Raw genomic sequence first — 20,512 nt, forward strand, 5'->3', positions numbered from 1 at the left:
ATATTAAAAGTAGTAGGGTAATCCAAAACAAATTAACTTAAAAAAAAAAAAAAAAAAAAAATAAAAAAATCAGTAATGAGGTAAAAACTCTTACAGATCCTTATAAAACTCTGCTACTCAAACTGGAGATCTTAAACCAAAGAACCTGCAACAGATAGTTCTGCAGGCTTGTTGCTGAAATCCATCCAGTCTGGATCTTTTGTGATCTTTCAGCAAAAACATATTGCAACTTTCCTCTCTTCATTTTGAGTATTTAATTGTTTTTATTCTCGTTCATAAAAATAATCAATGCTAATTTCAACAGTGGATTTCCTATTACCACCATGTTAGAACACACTGCCATTGTATTGAAATTAGCCCCCCTCTGCAGCGTTAACAGACTTCTTCCATTTTAAATAAACAGTTGCTCTTAATTTTTGCTGCACTGCAATGCTTGCCAAAAATCTCTCTTCACGTATTACAGCACGCAGGAGTGAAACATATGCAAAGTTGTTGTTATTTCTGCACGTGTATTAATATAATGAGAACAGCACCTGCTGAAAGTAGATGGAGGAGCCGGGCGGGAGCAGAGGGGAGATATACTGGATGAGTTTTTTCGTCTGCCAGTCGGTCCAGTGATAGCAAAGGTCCTCTGGTTTGCACAGGGTTGATAAGGCCAGTCTTGCCATCCTGTGGGTCTTATCATCTGCAGCAGCAAGCCTCAACAGTTAGTCCCAGAGCCAGAAAACGTTTATAAGACTGGCGTCAGTTGGGCGTCCTAAAGAGTTTTTTTTTTTGTGAAACAGTAATGATTTATTAAATATGTTGCATGTCTCATAAAAAGAAGTTTCATATTTCAGTTCAGACACAAATGATCAAATGTAGCAACATTTAAACTCTGCAAAGCTACGTTTAATCTAAAGATGTAGTGGTACTGGATGTAAAGGAATTCAGATATTAAGGTGTTCTTTTACACTAATCACCAAAAGATGAAGCAAAATGATGAGATGGAAAGAAAAGAAGGAAGCATAACAGGTTAGTGGAAACTCTAAATGAGCATTTCCACAGGAACACATAGATCAGTTACATCAGCATGCCAAGACTGAAGACAGTTGATTTAGTCTAGGCTGTTATCTCGCAACATCAACGTCCCCTCGGATTGGAAACAGGATGCCGAAAGAAAACGAGCTGCATCTCAATGGAACCCACCAAACATTTCAGGCCTGAATGCAGCTAAGTGTTAACAATGTCTGCATTCAACCCAGATTAAATTTGGTGGGTTAAGTGAAACTAGCCTTGAAAGGTATTGCTTATTAGTAATTAAAGTGATAAAAATATAAATTTACTAAAATGAGAAAACAATAAAGACAGGGTTTCAAAATATTTTGTGATAACAGGCTATAAACTGACATAAAGTCTCTCAATTGCATGAGTGCTGTAAATAATAATATCTGGAGTGTTTTAACAATTTTTCATATTAAAAACACAACAATTCTCAAGTGGATGTCTTTAATAGAAATTATATTCCACTGCTTTTTATCCAGATACCCCTAAAAAATTGCGATGTAGCTTGTTCTGTTTAAAATTTGTATTTAAAAAATTTCCTTTTCAGTATAAATCCATCTTTTTGGCTGATACACAAAAAATGGTGGTTGTTGAAAACTATCAGTACGTCTTATACTGAACAGCCCATCCCTACAGTGCAGCATCATGCTGTTGTGATGCTTTCCTTCAGGGGACATCACGTTGGTCAAAGTTGAAGTAAAGACACCTAAAGCTAAACGTAGTTAAATTTGAGAAAAGGATTGAGACACAGAAAACATTCGCCTTTGGTAGGATGACGTGGATGGAGCCACAATAGGATGGTTTGTTCAAAGTGACTGCATGTGTTTAAATGGCCTAGTCAAAGTTAATTTTATTTGAACATTTTTACTAGACATAAAAACATTTTTTTTTTCGTATGCCTTTCATCCAGTCTGGATAAAATTAAGGTTTTTTACAAAAATATTGGGGAAAGAAAGTGTTTATTTCCAGATTGATTTGGTTTTATAAGGTTTTAACTCTAAAGTAAAATCAGAAATGTTCAGGATAACAAAGATTACTGTGTCAGCCTTTAAACAACAAAAAAATGTGTATTTAATATAGTTCAAGTCTTCTCACAATACAAAGGTTTTTGTCAATTTTACCTCAAAATAATGTTGTATATATGTGTCGTCTGTTTATGAATACAAAGTTACTGTTTTTTTATGTTTTTAAATAAGGATTTTTATATGCTAACTATGGATATAAATACCTAGGTGTGGTGTTGCATTTGAAACTTAGTAGAACATCAATATAAAGGTCAATTTAAGACTTTGGAGTAGAAACTTTACTGTAATGTAGAGAGAAAAATTCAGTCACTAAGAGAAGTATTGGAGGTTAAACAGTCGGATCAAGGCAGGCTGTCATAAAAGCTGGACAATGAAAGAAAACAAGAAACCAAGGGATATTATACTTCCTACATCAAAGTAGAAAGATGAGGAATAAACTAAGATGGTGAAAGAATTTAAGTAGTTTCTATCAGAAGTCCCTCAGGTTACAGTTTTCCTGTCTCTGAATCAGCACCATCTCTGCTCCTCTGATCACCTGTGTGGAGAGAGCTCCTGCTGCAGAAACAATTAGGCTCAGAGCGCTGGGATCGTGCAGTTTCCTTCCTTTCATTGAAGGCTTGTAGGTGCAGTAGAACAAAGCCCGCCAACATGCCACTCAACTGGCCTCTTAGGCTTTCAACACAAAAACAGAGAACATCAGAACCAAAGCCCACTGAAAAACAGATCCTCTCTGTCACATGCCAAGGCAATGAAATATGGCATTCTCTGATAAAGATTTTAAGGAAGGGAGATTGTAGCATTTGTAAGCCTGCAGTTTTTATTCTCAGTATTGTAGCTGGTGCTACAGTAAGCTCTAACTTCCCTATATTGTCCTGACAATCTTATACCCAATGGGTCGGGTAGACGTTAAGGGGCCTTTGTGCTCCCGAAGCTTCCTAAAATTCATTTTCGTGACACTGTGGTTGTTTTTTTGTGAGCAAATGTGATGGGTAAGAGTTCAACCGCTGGGTAAAAACTTGGCTTTAACAGGATGCTGAGCTAAATAAAACAAGCCTGGTTCACGTCACTCATTAGGAGATGGTGTTTTTCTTTTTCCAAGCTGCAGTCTGCTTGATGGGTTGTCCAAATCAGTATAGACCTCAGACAAATGTACATTAAATAAACATTGAGGGAAGTACCCATGGAGGAAATGGTTAAAGGGCAGGGAGTGGAAACACAGCATATGGGAAAACATTGATTAGGACAGATCATGTGCAGTGAAGTAAGTACAATCCAAGTTTTTTTCTCAATATTATTGTTATTTATTGGCATATATTAAGTAATTGTGATGTGACAGGTTCCAGCTCTGCTTCAGCTTGAACTGTTTTTGAAGATTGTCTCACATTTATTACATCATATGTGATACATGCTAGATTTTCATGGTGCCCTTTCTGATGGCGAGCTGATTGAGTCACACTCCCACCACTTGGCTTCACAGTTGGAGTCAGGTTGGAGTCCTGAAATGTGTGTATTTGATTTACTCCAAACAAATTCCATTATTCAGGTTCCCACAGTAAGTGCATTTTTAAATCAAATTGTACTTATTGTGGGAATGTTTTGATCTGGGTGCATATGACTGGTTTGATTGCCAATTTCATTCTCCTGCCTAGCTCCGCCCAGTTTCTCAATACCACACATCATATCCACCTGTTCCAGCTTCTATTTAAACTGCTTGCTCCCAGTCATCAGGGCCAGATTACTTCTCTCGAGCCAGTGGGGAGAGTTGACCGGCATTACCTTAGTGTTTCTGATTTCCTGGTCTGCCTCTCTACCACTTAGCCTGCCTGTTCCTATTCTGATCTGTTTGCCTGACCTGTCCCTGGAATCCTGCTTGTTCTCCTTTCTATGGGGCTGCAGCATCTGGGACACTCTGGGCGGCACTCTCCACATCTTGTTGGCAGCCCACTGGCTGGATCCTACCTTATTCTGAACTGTTAAACCAGGTCAGTGACTCACACGTTCATATTCTTCCAGATTATCCTGTCCATTAACCTGTGTTTCTCCCCTTCAGAATTTCCTTCCTCAGATGCCCTGGCCACTGATACTGCAGATCTGCAGTCCATTCATTTTAATAAAAGCTTTTGAAGTTATCCCACTATCTGTCTTGCCTTGAATAATGGATCCTCTTTTCTGAGCTGTGAAAGGGAACTTGAAAAAGTTCTGTCAAAAGTTCATAACTTAAGTATTTTTTTTTTCACATCCACCTCGCAACCTTTAGTGTACACTTCAAAAGCTTCAACAGCAATTACAACTCAGACTTAGAAAAGAACATGCCTCATATACACAAAAATACGAACTGGTAGTTTAGGATAATCATTACCATGGAACTAACTAAAACAGCAATACTTGACTATGATTGGACGTCAAACCTTAATTTAGTTAGATTTATAAATTTTTTATGAATTAGTTTGTAATTTTTTTATTGTATTCTGAGAATTTGTCTCTAATTTTTATAAATACTTCATTTTTAACCATAAGATTCCTTACAGCTGCAAGCGCATTGGGCAAGACAGGTTTAATGGTCTAAAATATTTCAGTAGCAAGACGATTCAACGTGCTGTACATGACAAATACTGTAAAAAAAAAAAAAACATACATTGAGTACATAAATGTAAAATAAAAAGAATAACAATTAATAATCAAAACAAGTTAAATATATTAAATAAAATCTAAAATGTTAATAAAAATCAAAGGGAAGTTGGACTCAAAATTGAAGTAAATATTTTAGGGCAAATGTCACTCTAAACAAATAAATTTAAAGCAGCTTAGGGTTTCGATACTTTTCCAGTTTTCCAGGGGACTATTCCAGATTAGTGAAGCATAAGAACTAAACTTCTCCATGTTTGGTTCTGGTTCTGGGTATGCAGAGTACATTTAAACCAGAAGACTGTAGATGTCTGGATGGTTGATAAACTAACAGCAAGTCTGTTATGTGTTTTTTAAAGCTAACCAATCTGTGATTTATAGACAAAAAAATATTAAAGTCCACTCTTTAAGAAAAGGGAAGCCAATGTAAGAATCTCAGAACTGAGGTAATCTACTCTACTTTCTGAGTTTTAGTGAGGATGCAGGCAGCAGCATTTTGAATAAGCACCAGCTGTCTGTTAGAGACTTTCTAGGCACACCTTTGAAGACAGTAAAGAAATCCATTCTATTAAAGATGAATCCATGAATTTAATTTTCAAGGTCCTTCTGAGACGCCAGTCCCCTCCTCCTGAAGATGTGATAGAAAGCTGATTTTGTTGCTGTCTTTACTTGCCTCTGAAGATTCAGGCCTGAGTCCTTTTCTACACCCAAATTTAGAGCCTGATTGATGGTTTCTAGCTATGTTAGCTGAGGCTGTGTACAAACTTTTGAACGCTAGTCATTTAGTCCCTGAAATTATTACTTCACTTTGGTTTTGATTTAGCTGAAGAAAAAACTTCTAAATCCATGTGTTGTCACCTGGTGGCATTGTTACGTTTAGCTGTGTTTCGTCTTGCATCGTTATAGTAATTTATGTCTGAGTTTTTTGGGATATTACAAATTTTTGGGAAAACATTTTTTACCTAAGAACTCTAGAGAGAACTTTTGCGCAGTTTTCATGCATCTAATATTGTAGTTAAGAAGTTGTATGAATTGTAAATACAGGGTGTTGTTCTACCTGCTGGGCATTGGTGCCTGACGCACCTCCACCAGTGCCTTGAACAAGTGTGCCTTGTAAACCCCTGGGGTTGAATGGGTCATCAGCTGGGGACCACCAGTCATGGATGTTTCACTACTTTAACCCCAGTAAATCTCTTGGTGGTGGAGTGATGGCAGGAATCTCTCCCTGCCACCCCCTGCTGATGCTCTTGGTGTTGGCCCCACTGCTTATCTCTCCTCCTTAGCCACAGCCAAAACTGCCCCTCTCTGCCAATTCCCTGATTCCTTTGCAACATCCAGCTCCAATGCATCCCAGGTTGCTGAGCAGGCGGACCATCAAGGACCCGATAAATCCCCTACAGCCCACCTCAATGGGGCATGTGATGGCTTTTCCATGCCCCCCATTTTCTTGGGATCTAGGGGAACCCATAATTCATCCAATTGTGAAATATATAAAAAAAGAATTTCAATCTATTGGTCTTGGATGTCAAGTAAGCCATTCTTAACTAGGAGGTCATTCTCCTACAGGCACCTATTTATGGAAAAGAAAGAAATGGTAAAATTTAAACTTAGATAACAAGGATGATTTCTGAAAGAAACGTTACATCCCGAATGACACGAATCGAAACTGATTTTGTCTCTCATGATTTTACTCACCTGTATTTAGTACAGTTTGTCCCACTCCAGCATAGGCTGGTGTTATTATCAATTTGCTGCATCCTGATGACAGTTTCCTCCTTGTTTCATCTACAGTTTCACCGTTTATAACATCAGACCTGGCTATCTTTTTATAAACATCTATAAGCTCCTGGCACTCTAAAGTGGTATCAGTTATGTTAAGCTGTGCCTCTCAGTAATTGCAAACCAGAAAAAGGATTTGCTGTATCAGTGGTGAATAATGGCATGGTTTATCTGTGGTGTTTACAGAGGTTTATTCCTAATGAATGAGTTAGATTTAAATTTCACGTTGTTGTTTTTTTCATTAACTTTAATAAATGCAAAATCCTTAACACAATCCAAAATAAATGACATAATGTGCCCTGGCAAAGTTAATAAAATCAATAATTTTTCTGCTTTATTTGTAAAGAAGAAACAACATAGGAAAACTCCATTTAAGCAATTATTTGAGCAATAAGATTCTATCATGTTATTTAAGAAATTGTAGAAAGTGTAATTGAGACGTCATGAGAGATTTCAGCATTTACATTCTCAGGGACATTTCTGTTTTTCCAGCATGATTTATGTGCCTTATGCAAACTCCCACATCAACTTTCTTACTCTACATGTCCAAAAATATATTGTTTTAATGAATATTTCGAAAACTGATATCTGGGAAAAATTATGTGTACAATTTATACGTCCCTGGGTCTATCTCATGGGGAAGGCACTGCTGCTTGACGAAAATCGCATGAGAGTAACGCATTAGTTTTTCCAGATCGCCTGTTTTTCCTGCCGTTCTCTGAATACCATTTCCCACTCTGGGTCCTAATAATAAACAAGGCTCATGGGTCTTTACAAATGCTTATCTCTACTGCCCCGGTAATCTGACACAGCCATATGCCGTAGTTGACATTTGCGCAAAAGACAGAGCGAGCATTCCTCCCTCTCATCCTGGTAAATCTGTTTGCCATTAACCCGTGTCAGGCAGATGCTTGGACCAAATCTATGTGCTTCACTCAGGAATGAAGTGGTCATGCAAGGGTCAATCACTTACAGGTCATTATTTCAGAAGGCTGCAAACACATTCCTGCTTCAGGAAATCAGTGGCAAGAGAGAATAAGATTGCACAGGTGAAATCTCTGTGGATGATCAGGCCTTGATTTCCCATCAAAATGTAAATCAAGTCAACCCCTTTCATTTTAAAAGTTCATCTAAAGTTCACAGCAGTTCCATACTTTAGTAGTTCTTCAATGGATTGAGAAAAATCTATCAAACTTTAATCAAAATTCTTCTTACATACATGGTTACAATATACGATTAACCTTTTACTCTGAGGCTGGCTTAAACTCTGGGATTAATTAGTTCCTAGTTAGGTGCATCTTCTGAAACATTTATTTGCTCTTAAATAAGAAAAAAATACTTTTTGATTTTATCTGATAAGAAAAGTGGGGAATGGTAAATGCCCTTTTTTTATTTAGAGCTATTTCAAATCAGAAAACTTGACCAAAGCGCTTTACGGTCATTCACCCAATCACGCACACACTCACACATTGATGGTGGCAAGCTACATTGTTGCCACAGCTGCCCTGTGACTAACAGAAGCTAGGCTGCCGTGCATTGGCGACAGCAGTCCCCCTGACCACCAGCGGTGGGCAATGCAGGTGAAGTGTCTTGCCGAAGGGCACAATGACACTGAAAGCCAGAGCTTCAACCGTCAACCCTCCAGTTGCAGTGCAAACTCCTTCATCTGATGCTACTGTTGTCCCAATTAAAATAAATAGGCAACTTAAGTTATGATCTAATTAGGTCCAAATATTAGAAGAATATTCAAAACAAAATTTATTGTAATCTTGTTTCAATTCAGTTTATAAATCCAGTCAATTTGGTACCAAAGTCACAGGATTCAGAGTCAATACGAACGAGTCCACAGGGAATGCGAAATGTGGTTTAAACAAAGATAAATAAAGGATTTCATCTCAGCTGTTTCAAGTTCTCGTTGTGAAATCAATTAGAACGTTAAGATAAAGTAACTTAATCCGGGAGCTGCTTAATTTGCATTTTTTCAGCAAGAAGGTTCTTGGTTTAATTCCCAACCCAGGGTGTGTCTGCACTAAGTTTGCCTTCCTACACTGCAAAAAATATTAATCTAAATAAGTAATTATTTCTTAAAATAAGTGCATTTTTTCTTGAATTGAGGAGGTAAGATCAACACTTTGCCAATGGAACAAGAAAATTTACATTTGAAATAAGAAAAAAAAAACTATTGAATTGTTTTATTTTAAGTGCATATTATCTAATTATCTTATTTTAAGAGAAAAAAATACTAATTCTATTGGCAAATTTACTTATCAACCTAATCAAATTAAGAAATCAGATTTAAGAAATTTTTACTTATTTTCATCTTATTTTAGACCATTATCGTTTTTGCAGTGTAACAGACCTGGCTTCCTACAGACTGGCTTCCTACAGACCTGGCTTCCTACAGACCTGGCTTCCTACAGACCAAAAACATGACTGTTAGGTTGATTGGCTTACCCAAATTGTGCTTAGGTGTGAATGTCTAATGGTAGCCTCTGTGTGTCTATATGTTGCTCTGCAATGGACCGGAGACCTGTCCAGGGTGTACCCCACCTTTCGGCCATAGATGGGGCATTGACCCCACCACCACCCTGACGGAATAATCGAGAAATGGATGGATGTAACTTTTCCTGTTTGGTTGACAGCATGCAGTGAGATTTTCCCCTTTCATTCCACATGCCGTCTTTCACAGCTGACTTTTGTATCTCTATTTCTTTCTGTATGTCTTGTTCTGTCTCCTTGAAACCCAGTCGGCCTCGGCAGATGGCCAATCACATTGAGCCTGGTTCTGCTGGAGGTTTTTTTCCTGTTAAAAGTGAGTTAGTCCTCTCCACTATCACTACAAGCATGCTTGTCATGAGGGATTGCCTTCGAGGCAATGAGTCGATGCAATCAACTGGTTTTCCTTAGAACACTTTGAATCAATTTGACTGTATGATCTGGTTGAACTGTAAAGTGCATTGAGATGACATGTGATGTGAATTGGTGCTATATAAATAAACTGAATTGAATTGTTTCATTTGATTTAATTTGTGGGTGTAAGAGTCACTCTGAAAACTTTCTATAACTATTTTTCAAAAATGTAAAAAGGCTTTTAATGCTCCAAATACTTTTTCGAGTGACGGTATTTTTAAGAATGATAGGCAGACCTTTTAGTGGGATCATAATTGATAGACAAGTAAAGAAAAGCTTCATAGGTCGTAATTTTAGCTGCATAATTAGATATCTTTGCTTCAAAATGAATGTGTTTGTCATAAATCATGAGAAAAACTGGCTTGGTAAACATGTTATGAAGTTTTATCACAAGTTTTAAATTAAAGCTGTGTCATAACCAGCTCCAGCTTACAGTATGGATTTTACCACTGGTATGTGCAGCATTTGCAGTGTTTTCTACAGATGGCTGAATGCTATTTTTATCACTTTCTCTTATTTTCCTTCCCCTTCTGGATGGTTATGAAACATGTGACTGTAGCAAGCTTATTGGACTCGAAGTAAAACTAATCTCTGAGGTATTTATTTAATTCCTTAGATTTTGAACAGAGGGGGGCAAAAAAAACTGGCTCAAAGTCTGTCCATGTTATCTAAATACTTTTGTTAATTTATGTTTTAAAAGGGATACATTCAGTCAATGAAGCAGGAGTCAAAGTGTGTTTAGTTTATGCTGCTTATAATTTTGGCTTTTTGTACCTTTTGCATTGCACTACAAATGCATCCTTGCCTATTTATATTTATATTTAAACTAAGCAATAAGAAATTATGATAAAGACCATATCAGTGTGAAGAAAAAGGGCCCACTCAAATGATTGAATCTCATCAACCTGAGGGCGTGAGCTGCGTTTGTGTTTTTTTATTATTTGTTTTGTTATTTAATCCTTTAATTTATAAAAATAAAAGCAAATATTAAGCTCCCAAGATGAAATGCAATCTTCCAAGCCTCTGTTTATACAGACATTGACATAACATATACCTTTATTTAACCTTTAAAATATAGCCTAAAATAACTGTCTTTTATCACCAAGCCAACGCCTGACCTTTAACTGAAATCAGAATTTTATGCAACCAGACTCGATTCAGGCTTGTTTCGGAAAATGTTTAAGTTGCTCTAATCTCAGCCAATAAAACAACTAAATGCATGATCAATCAAGGTATTAATATCTATACTTTTTTGCTGACTCTCCAAAGAGTTTGATTTGTTCAGGAAATAGCTATTAATCAAAGGAAATTTACTTTACTGCTGACAGATGCTTGACATATCTATGTTTCTGCTGGCTGAAGGCCACTCCTGCAGTGTAAATATTTTGAAAAGGGTAGTTTTAACTCATACATGTCATTAATCACTGCACACAATGTATGCACAGCTTCACGCAGCTGCCTTTTCTTCTCTGCTGTTTGCGTGACAAGTCAGTTTCTCCTTTTCTCCATCGCTTCTTAAAGAACTTCTCCATCATCTATTATAAAACAACTACATTCTTCTACCATCCTGTGCTCTGAAAGCCTACCCCCCACCCTTGCATCAGCTGTATCAGGATGTTTTGTCGGATGCTACTACAACCCCCCCCCCCCATGCCTCTTTGGTTCTTCTTATTTCTAAGGGAAGTCCTGGGTTGTGGCCCAATCATTTTAGTTTTTATTAAGATGCAGAGATAGTGCTGCAGGTTGATTGCCGCATGGAGCCGCATGAGGAAAGGGTGCGGCGAAGACCCTCAATTAGGCATCATTTAAAGAAGACCAAGATAGTAGAGCAATTACAGCATCAATGTAGGGAGGCTCTGCATTTTAAAGCCTGCAGCACTGAAGTTTATAGCTTAATAAATGTGATTACAGCTGTATATTTCTGGTATGCAATGTATATCAAGTCATTAAGGCTCATAACCTAACTTTGAAAACATAAGTTTTCAGGTGTTTAATTATTCTGAAATTTAAGTAAAAAAAAACAAAAAACAAAAAAAACATTGCTGCATCATGATTTTAAGTCTGGCTTTTTTAAGGAAACAAACTCAAGCAGAAGAACTTGAAGATGAAAAATGTATAGAGTCTTATATCATACTGGGTTGGGATCAAAAGCTGCTTGTCTTATCTTTATAATTGAGGAAGCAAGAAAAGTAAAGCAACAATTTATCTGGGGCAAACAAAACAGTCCCACGGCACACCAGAGAAACCAAACCTCTTTGCTCTGCTGTCACCACCTCTGTGCAGCTGATCTAGCTTCCTGAAATAAACTCTATGGTACATCTGAAAAATTCAAGCCTTAAAATATACCGGTAAAGGTTTAGGCATCCCTTTTCCCCACCAATTGATAAACAGTAACATTGATCTCCTAAATCAAAGAAATAGTAAAAAAAAAAATAAAATAAAAAAGAATCTCCAACTGAAATAGAAATACATTTAAAAATATTTATAATTTTTTGTTGGAACCCTGAAAGTTTGTCATCAGCACTTGTAGAATAGCCAACAATTTTATGCCAAAATAAATAATTATTCAGTCATTTATGCAATGAGGAGAAAATCTAAGCAAGAAAAAATAATTTTTAACTCTCCTTTAACACACCTGAATCAAATAAAGAAGTCATTAGCAGGACTGTGGAGAACTTGCCTGCATACTAAGGAGGAAATTCAATCATTAGTATGGTATGCTGGAGGGATTAATCCAGTCTGACCTAATTTAAAATGTTCAGCTGTAACTTCTGTAAAATGTGGTTCTATAAAGCATTAACTCATCAGGGTCAGACACACACAAAAATCATCTTCTCTTTAAACAAGATAGATTCCAGATAAAAGCTTGGATGTGACAAAATGGAAAATTTGCAGGACAATGACGTTTTTACAAAGACAATTTTATAAACACACCAAAGATTTCCACAATTAAGTCTGTGAAGTATATAAATCAAGCGATATGTCAAACATAGTAATATAATTGATCCATACTCCTGAAATCATTAATCATGGTTTAATAATCATAGGACTTACAGTTATCTACAGTAGGTAAAATAAGAATTGAAGATGCCACCTTTTTTTCTTAGTAAATCTATTTTTTTAGAGGTGCTATTGACATGACATTTTCAACAGATGTTGGTAACAATCCATGAAATCCACATGCTCAAAGAAATCAACCATAGATGTCCAGGAATTAAGTTATGTGTTATAATGTGCAATTGCAGAGGGGAAAGTATTGAACACGTCAAGAAAGGAAGGTTTAAAAAAAGCATGGAAAGCCAAGACACCAGCCGAAATCTCTCAGTATTTAGAAAGCAATCCTGCCCCTCCTCAATGTTAATATCAGCTGGTTCAGTCCCAAATGATGGCCTATAAAAAGGTGTCTCTATCACACGAGAAACATCTCATGATGGGTAAAATTAAAGAGCTTTCTCAAGACCTTTGCAAACTTATATTTGAACACAATGATGCCATTGGTAACAAAAGGATTTCTTAACTTCTGAATTTTCGAGTGAGGACTGTTGGGGTCATAATCTGGAAATGGAAAAAACATAGCTTCACTATAAACTATCTGCCACCAGGTGTTCCTTACAAGATTTCTGACAGAGGTGAAAAGAATTATCAAAGGTTGTCCAAGAGCCAAAGACCACTTGTGGAGAGCTTTAGAAAGATCTGGAATAAGCAGGTATAATTGTTTCAAAGAAAACAATAAGTAATGCACTCTGCCTCCATGTATGCACGCTCACCAAGCAAATCTCCATCGCTGAAGAAAAAGCACATTTAAAGTTTGCCATACAACATTTAGACAAACCTGTAAAATACTGGGAGAATATAGTCTAGTCAGATGAGACCAAAGTTAAACTCTTTGGATGCCATAATACACATCATCTTGGAAGGTCAAATGGCACTGCACATCACCCCATGTAAACAGCAGTTGGTGTAAAAATGCCAGATCGGTCGCCAGCTTCTGCTCTCCAAGCATTGAGTTTCTGTGTGTTAACTGCAGACCGTTCTTTCTGCCCAGAGATTTCACTGTGATTACATTCAATGCTGTTTATGTGCCCTACCAGCGCTAATAAAGATTTTATACCAGGCTATCCCTGACCTCCAATCTGCACACACAGAGCGTTTTCTTCATTGCTGGGGATTTTAACAAGACCAACTTGAAGACTGTGCTCCCTCTTTTCTACCAAAATGTTGACTTTGCAACTCGGGGTGAAAACATTTTAGACCTGGTTTACTCTAACATCAAAGATGCATTAAGAGCAACACCTCACCCCCACCTCGGGTCATTAGATCACCTTTCTGTCATATTAATTCCCCCAGCTAATCAGGGCTAAACCAACAGTTAAGGAAGTCAAAGTGTGGTTTGAGGGGGCCACGGAGAAACTGCAAGACTGTTTTGAACGCTCTGACTGGAACATGTTCAAAGCTGCAGCAGCCTATGACAACAAGATAAATATAGAAGAGTATGCCATGACTGTCTCAGCCTACATCCACAAATGCATTGAGGATGTCATCATCACAAAGAACATCCACACCCAGGCCAACCAACAACCCTGGATGAATGGGGAACTCAGCTTTCAAGTCTGGTGATAATGAGGCTCTGAAAGTGTGGCAACTTAAACGTGCCATCAGATAAGCGAAGCAGAACCACAGCCAGAAGATTCAGGATCTTTTCCATGATGCCAGCAACACCACCAAGATGTGGCAAGGCAAATGGGCGACCACAGACTACAACATCAGCTGCACCCACCAGGGGGGTGGGTGCAGCTGATGCTGACTTCCTGGATGGGCTAAACAACTTCTTTGGAAGGTTTGAGGCACTTAACAGCACTCCGGCAGTTAAAGCTATTCCACATCAGGGAGAGGAGGCCCTCTGCCTTTACACAGCTGATGTGTGGAAGACTCTGAAAGGAGTCAACTCAAGAAAGGCCCCGATAGCTTACCTGGGCGGGTGTAGAGTAGGGTGCAGGTTAGATGGTTGCTGTACACACAGAGATTTTTAAAACCTTGCTGGACCAATCCATAGTGACAGCATGCTTCAAATCTGCCACCATCATTCCAGTCCCAAAGAAGTTTAATTACTATCGGCCTGTCGCACTGACTCCTTTCACGAAGTGCTCCGAAAAGCTAGTGAATGAACACATCGTCTCCAGTCTTCCCCCTAACATTCAACCTGCTCCAGTTTGCCTAGCAACGAATGCAATCCATTGAAGACATCATCTCCTCTGCTTCAAGATGCATGCACATTCAAGATTTCAAGAATGTTTGTGTGGAAGAATGGGCAAAAATTCTACCTGAGCAATGCATGTGACTAATTTCTTCATACAGGAGGCATCTTGAAGCTTCTAAACATCTATTTCTAACGTCTATGGTTTGATTTTTATTTTTTTTTGCATGTTTAGATTGCATGTATTATTACCGACATCTGGGAACATGTCATGTCAATAGCACCTCTGTATTTACTGAGTAAAATGGTGTGTGTTCAATACTTTTTTTAACCCACTGTATGTAAATAGGAACAGACCCTAGTTCTTTGATGTCGCTTCCATTGTTCATACGATGGGAAGTATAATGCATGTTTCAGTTTAAAATCTTCAAGCTGGAACACTTCATAATTTTTTAACCTTCCTATTGGAATGAAACCTGCATTTTAATGGATAATTAGAGCTTATGATGATGTAGATTTTGAGTCTTAGACAAAATCTACTTTTTTCTTGTTTTGTAGAGTAGTCTCTCTATTATAAACTTTAAAAAAAATGGTGGAAATACCTGGACCAGTACAATTGGTCGTAAACTCAAGTATTTAATTTCCTATTTTTATGTATTCTGAGTAATCTCAAACCAAAATACTGCATATTTGCACCATATATATTTAATTCTTTGAACTTCCATATCAATGGATTTTTTTATTTTTTTTTTGCACCATGCTTACATTTTAACACTGCTGTACTTTAAGGAATGGAAATGTCATGTAAGCTGNTTATTTTTGCTTTGGCACCACAGCGCCACTTACAGGCCTGGCATACATTTTGCAGCGTTTTCATGCATTCGTGTGGACGCTCACATTTATTTTACGTCTCCGTCTTTACGGCAAACGTTTTGGAAAATATCAGCGTTTTGTGTTCGTTTTGACTTCGTGTGGATGGGGCCTGAAGCTCTGAGAGCGTGGCAACTTAAACGTGCCATCAGATCAGCGAAGCAGAACCACAGCCAGAAGATTCAGGATCTTTTCCATGATGCCAGCAACACCACCAAGATGTGGCAAGGCATTTGGGCAACCACAGACTACAACACACCCTCCCCCCTGGTGGGTGCAGCTGATGCTGACTTCCTGGATGGGCTAAACAACTTCTTTGGAAGGTTTGAGGCACTAAACAGCACTCCAGCAGTGAAAGCTATTCCACATCAGGGAGAGGAGGCCCTCTGCCTTGACACAGCTGATGTGTGGAAGACTCTGAAGAGAGTCAACTCAAGAAAGGCCCCAGGCCCCGATAGCTTACCTGGGCGGGTGTAGAGTAGGGTGCAGGTTAGATGGTTGCTGTACACACAGAGATTTTTAAAACCTTGCTGGACCAATCCATAGTGACACCATGCTTCAAATCTGCCACCATCATTCCAGTCCCAAAGAAGTTTAATTACTATCGGCCTGTCGCACTGACTCCTTTCACGAAGTGCTCCGAAAAGCTAGTGAAAGAACACATCGTCTCCAGTCTTCCCCCTAACATTCAACCTGCTCCAGTTTGCCTAGCAACGAATGCAATCCATTGAAGACATCATCTCCTCTGCTTCAAGATGCATGCACATTCAAGATTTCAAGAATGTTTGTGTGGAAGAATGGGCAAAAATTCTACCTGAGCAATGCATGTGACTAATTTCTTCATACAGGAGGCATCTTGAAGCTTCTAAACATCTATTTCTAACGTCTATGGTTTGATTTTTATTTTTTTTTGCATGTTTAGATTGCATGTATTATTACCGACATCTGGGAACATGTCATGTCAATAGCACCTCTGTATTTACTGAGTAAAATGGTGTGTGTTCAATACTTTTTTTAACCCACTGTATGTAAATAGGAACAGACCCTAGTTATTTGATGTCGTTTCCATTGCTCATACGATGGAAAGTATAATGCATGTTTCAGTTTAAAATCTTCAAGCTGGAACACTTCATAATCTTCCTTAAACCTTCCTATTGGAATGAAACCTGCATTTTAATGGATAATTAGAGCTTATGATGATGTAGATTTTGAGTCTTAGACAAAATCTACTTTTTTCTTGTTTTGTAGAGTAGTCTCTCTATTATAAACTTTAAAAAAAATGGTGGAAATACCTGGACCAGTACAATTGGTCGTAAACTCAAGTATTTAATTTCCTATTTTTATGTATTCTGAGTAATCTCAAACCAAAATACTGCATATTTGCACCATATATATTTAATTCTTTGAACTTCCATATCAATGGATTTTTTTATTTTTTTTTTGCACCATGCTTACATTTTAACACTGCTGTACTTTAAGGAATGGAAATGTCATGTAAGCTGAACAAAACAAAATTTTGTTTGGTATCCACAAGAAAAGTTGCCTAAGTCTAAGTCTAAGTGTAATATCAAAATGTTATTTGTATATGACAAACATTTTCTTGTAAAAATATTCTAAGTTGTATATAAATGCCACAATTAAAAAATGTAAAGAATTTAACAGTACGGTAAATAATACTATGATCCTTTTTTATTTTATTTTCCCTTATACTCTAAATGTTGTGCATCTTTGTGTTGCTATCCTAAACCAAACAGCAAGTCTTGCACATACCTGGAGTTTCTCTGCACGTTTTTCACAGAGGTTACAGTCTATGTAGAGAGTTCTGATGGATGCCTGTTGCACATCCCACAGTAACATGATAGTCTCCCACAGCACTAAACTATCCACACACCTGTTAAACATTCAAGTGCTGTCAGCTTCTCTCGCAAGGTTTCACATATCACCATCTTAAGATGATTGGAGAGCCAAGAAGAAAGAAGGCAACCGATCAACCGAACCTGAGAAGTATTTTCTTCTCATCTCAATATTCTGTACTCAAAAAAAACATATGGTTTTAACTGTAACATATATGGTAGCATTCGTTGAAGCATTTGACTTTGCTCATTTTTTTAAAAACCAAAAGCCGCGCAAACATGATGAGAGCTTGTGATTGTTGTTGACTGAGAGCATCTAGCTCGCTGATTAACCGTCCTGTGTACGCTTCCTTCTAAACGGGCTTATCTGGGTGAAAATGTTCCCTTCAGTAGCAGCCTCAGGAAACGAGGGGTGTGGTGGGAGAGCAGCCGAGCAAAGAAGAAAAGAAGCATCAAGGCCTGACCATCCTCAGTCTCCCAAAGTGCTTCACCATATGTTGCTGAAACGTCCTGATTAAGTCACACACAGACTAAATGACAAACCTGAAATCGAATCACATTGTTTGCTTATGAATGTAATTCCACTCAACATCCCGTTTTAACATTATCTACATCGTCTCAGATAAGTAAAATACCTGCAAACACTTTACATTGACTTACATTGACAAAAGGCATGCATTTGCTGAGAAACTCAGCATAATTTATCAGGCTTCTTAAATCAGTCAGGATAACTGAAGATACTGAACACGCAACATTATCTGATGCTCACATCAGTCAGGACAGCTGTTCACTATGTCTTATAGCCAACCCCAGCAACAAAAGATGGATTGCTCCATAGCTTTCACTATAGAAAAGTGAGTATCTGGATTGTATCTGCTGCACCACTGATCCCTGCTTTTAATCAGCCATATGCATATCTCTATAAGGAGTAGAGCAGAGACTGTGGGGTTTAGTGTTTTTCTCAATAAGAATCCATTAAATCCTCAGAGGAATGCTTGGTGTTTCTCATGCAATCTACAGAGAAATCTTTACATGCTTTTTTATATCATATTTGAGGAAAGCAGATGCAATCTGGAAAGTGTCAGAGCTTTTACAGGGTTCAAGGGGAGCCTGAACAGAACTTACATTACAGGATAAATATCAAATACCCACAGGGTATTTAAGTGTACTTACAGTGTACCTACATAGTTGTTTACATGATATTTCTAACTGAATGTAAATATGACCACAGAGTATATATAGGTGTCCATTGGAAAATCTACATTTCTAGGGCAATAATAGGCTACAAAATAGTTTTGTTAGTTCTTACAAAGCACTTAAAGCATACTTCTAGTATACCAACATGGGAACATATAAATGGGAACTTAAATGAGTATGCTCAGAGCTCAACACAGTATTTACAGGCAACTCGTGGTATTCAAGAAAGGATTAATGCAACTGATACAGGGTACATACAGGATATGTGCAGAGTATCTATTGGGAACTTTTAAGGAATAATTATGTAAAGTATAGAATTATATCTTTATAATTTGAACTACCGGTACTGTATTGCGTAGGTGTCCATTGTTTTCTATGTATATAAATTACTTTTTGTCAAACTCTAAAATATAAAAGGTGCTCCATGAACAAACTTTGACTGACTGATTCACATTTACAGAATATTTGGTTTATACTTATTGGGAGGTACAGGGTACCTAGATAAATAGCTATATGGTTACTTAAAGGAATATGCAGGATATTAGCAATAACAATTCATGATAATTGAACTTTATTGATCTCATATTGGAGAACTTTACCTCTGCATTTAACCCGTCCCCATGGGGAGCAGTGGGCTGCCATCGTGGGGCACCCAGGGAGCAGTGTGGGCTTAAGGGTCCTGCACAGGGACCCAGAGTGGCAGTCTGTGGGAGTGGGGCTCGATCTCAGAAAGTCAGGATTCCAAGCTCTATGCCCTAACCACTAGGCCGCCACTCCCCTCGTGATTGTTGTTGACAATAGATTTGGTAAAGCAATGACAGGGGAACCACAATGTACATAAAGGCCACCAAGAGGTTATTCATTGAGGTTCTTATATGATTGTGGTTTATATGCAGTATTTGTAAAAATACGAATAGGATGTTTATAGTATACTTACACATTACTTGTGGAGCTCTTATGGGGGTGGGTACTAACTGTACAAGGTGTTTCCAGGGAGTTTAGAGAATGTAGTAATTACAGTAGTACTTAAAGGGAAAGTGCTGCATAGTGAATGCTGCAAGTGCTAGGTTGTATGATACATTACACTTTTTTTTTATTGTTTTCTGAAAAGAATTTCTATTGCGGCTTTTAATGTAAGAATTCATTTCTGCTACATCAGCTCTACTATTAACATGATGCTATTAGTTTCCAGCTCATCTTAATCGAATTAAAGGCAATAAACTAAATATCATGCTAGATTAAAGAAAATTTGTTTTAAAATTACAACATGACCCAGTGATCAAATAAATCAAGGCATTATAATACTTATAAATAATTGCTTTCAGTTATTATTTATATAACTTATATTTACAGATTTAAAATTTGCTGCTTGATGGATATTAACCTTCATAGGAAGATTTGCATCAGCAACAAAATCCTCTGGTTTATTTTTAAAGCAACATATGACATCAGATATATATGTGGTTATGTAGATTGCACAGCAGCATGTAGCTAATCTAACAAAAAACAAATGCAATGAGCCCAACGGCTTGTTTATGCTTCTCAAAAATGTGCTGTAGGATGGGGTAGTGAGTGAGGGGAGATAAATTGTCTAATGGCTTTCCTGGAATGTGAACTTTACAGAAAAGCTAGATTAGACTGATTTTAGTTGATAGAGTAATTATTTGGTGTAGCCTTTTATGTTCCCAGTTGGTCTTCATCTTTAAGCCAAGAGAGCCAGAAAAAAAGTGTTTGGTTTTTTGTTAACAGGAAGAAAAAAGCTTCTGCTTTGATCAAACTGCCAAATTATTCCTAGAAAATTTAGAAAATTACTGAAAACAAATGAGTCAGCCTTGACTTCCAGGAGCAGCTAAATAATGCAAAAGGCTATATCTAATAGATCTGACTATAATGCGAATGGGCATTTTTAATATTTGATCAGAATACAAACCTTATAAGAATTTCCAAAGTAAGACAAAAAGCACAAAACACATTGAATTTTATTTTACCTGAGCAGAGTCTCACAGATGTGGACC

Source organism: Cyprinodon variegatus, unplaced genomic scaffold (assembly GCF_000732505.1).
Source record: "Cyprinodon variegatus isolate N-32 unplaced genomic scaffold, C_variegatus-1.0 Scaffold410, whole genome shotgun sequence".
NCBI lineage: Eukaryota > Metazoa > Chordata > Actinopteri > Cyprinodontiformes > Cyprinodontidae > Cyprinodon > Cyprinodon variegatus.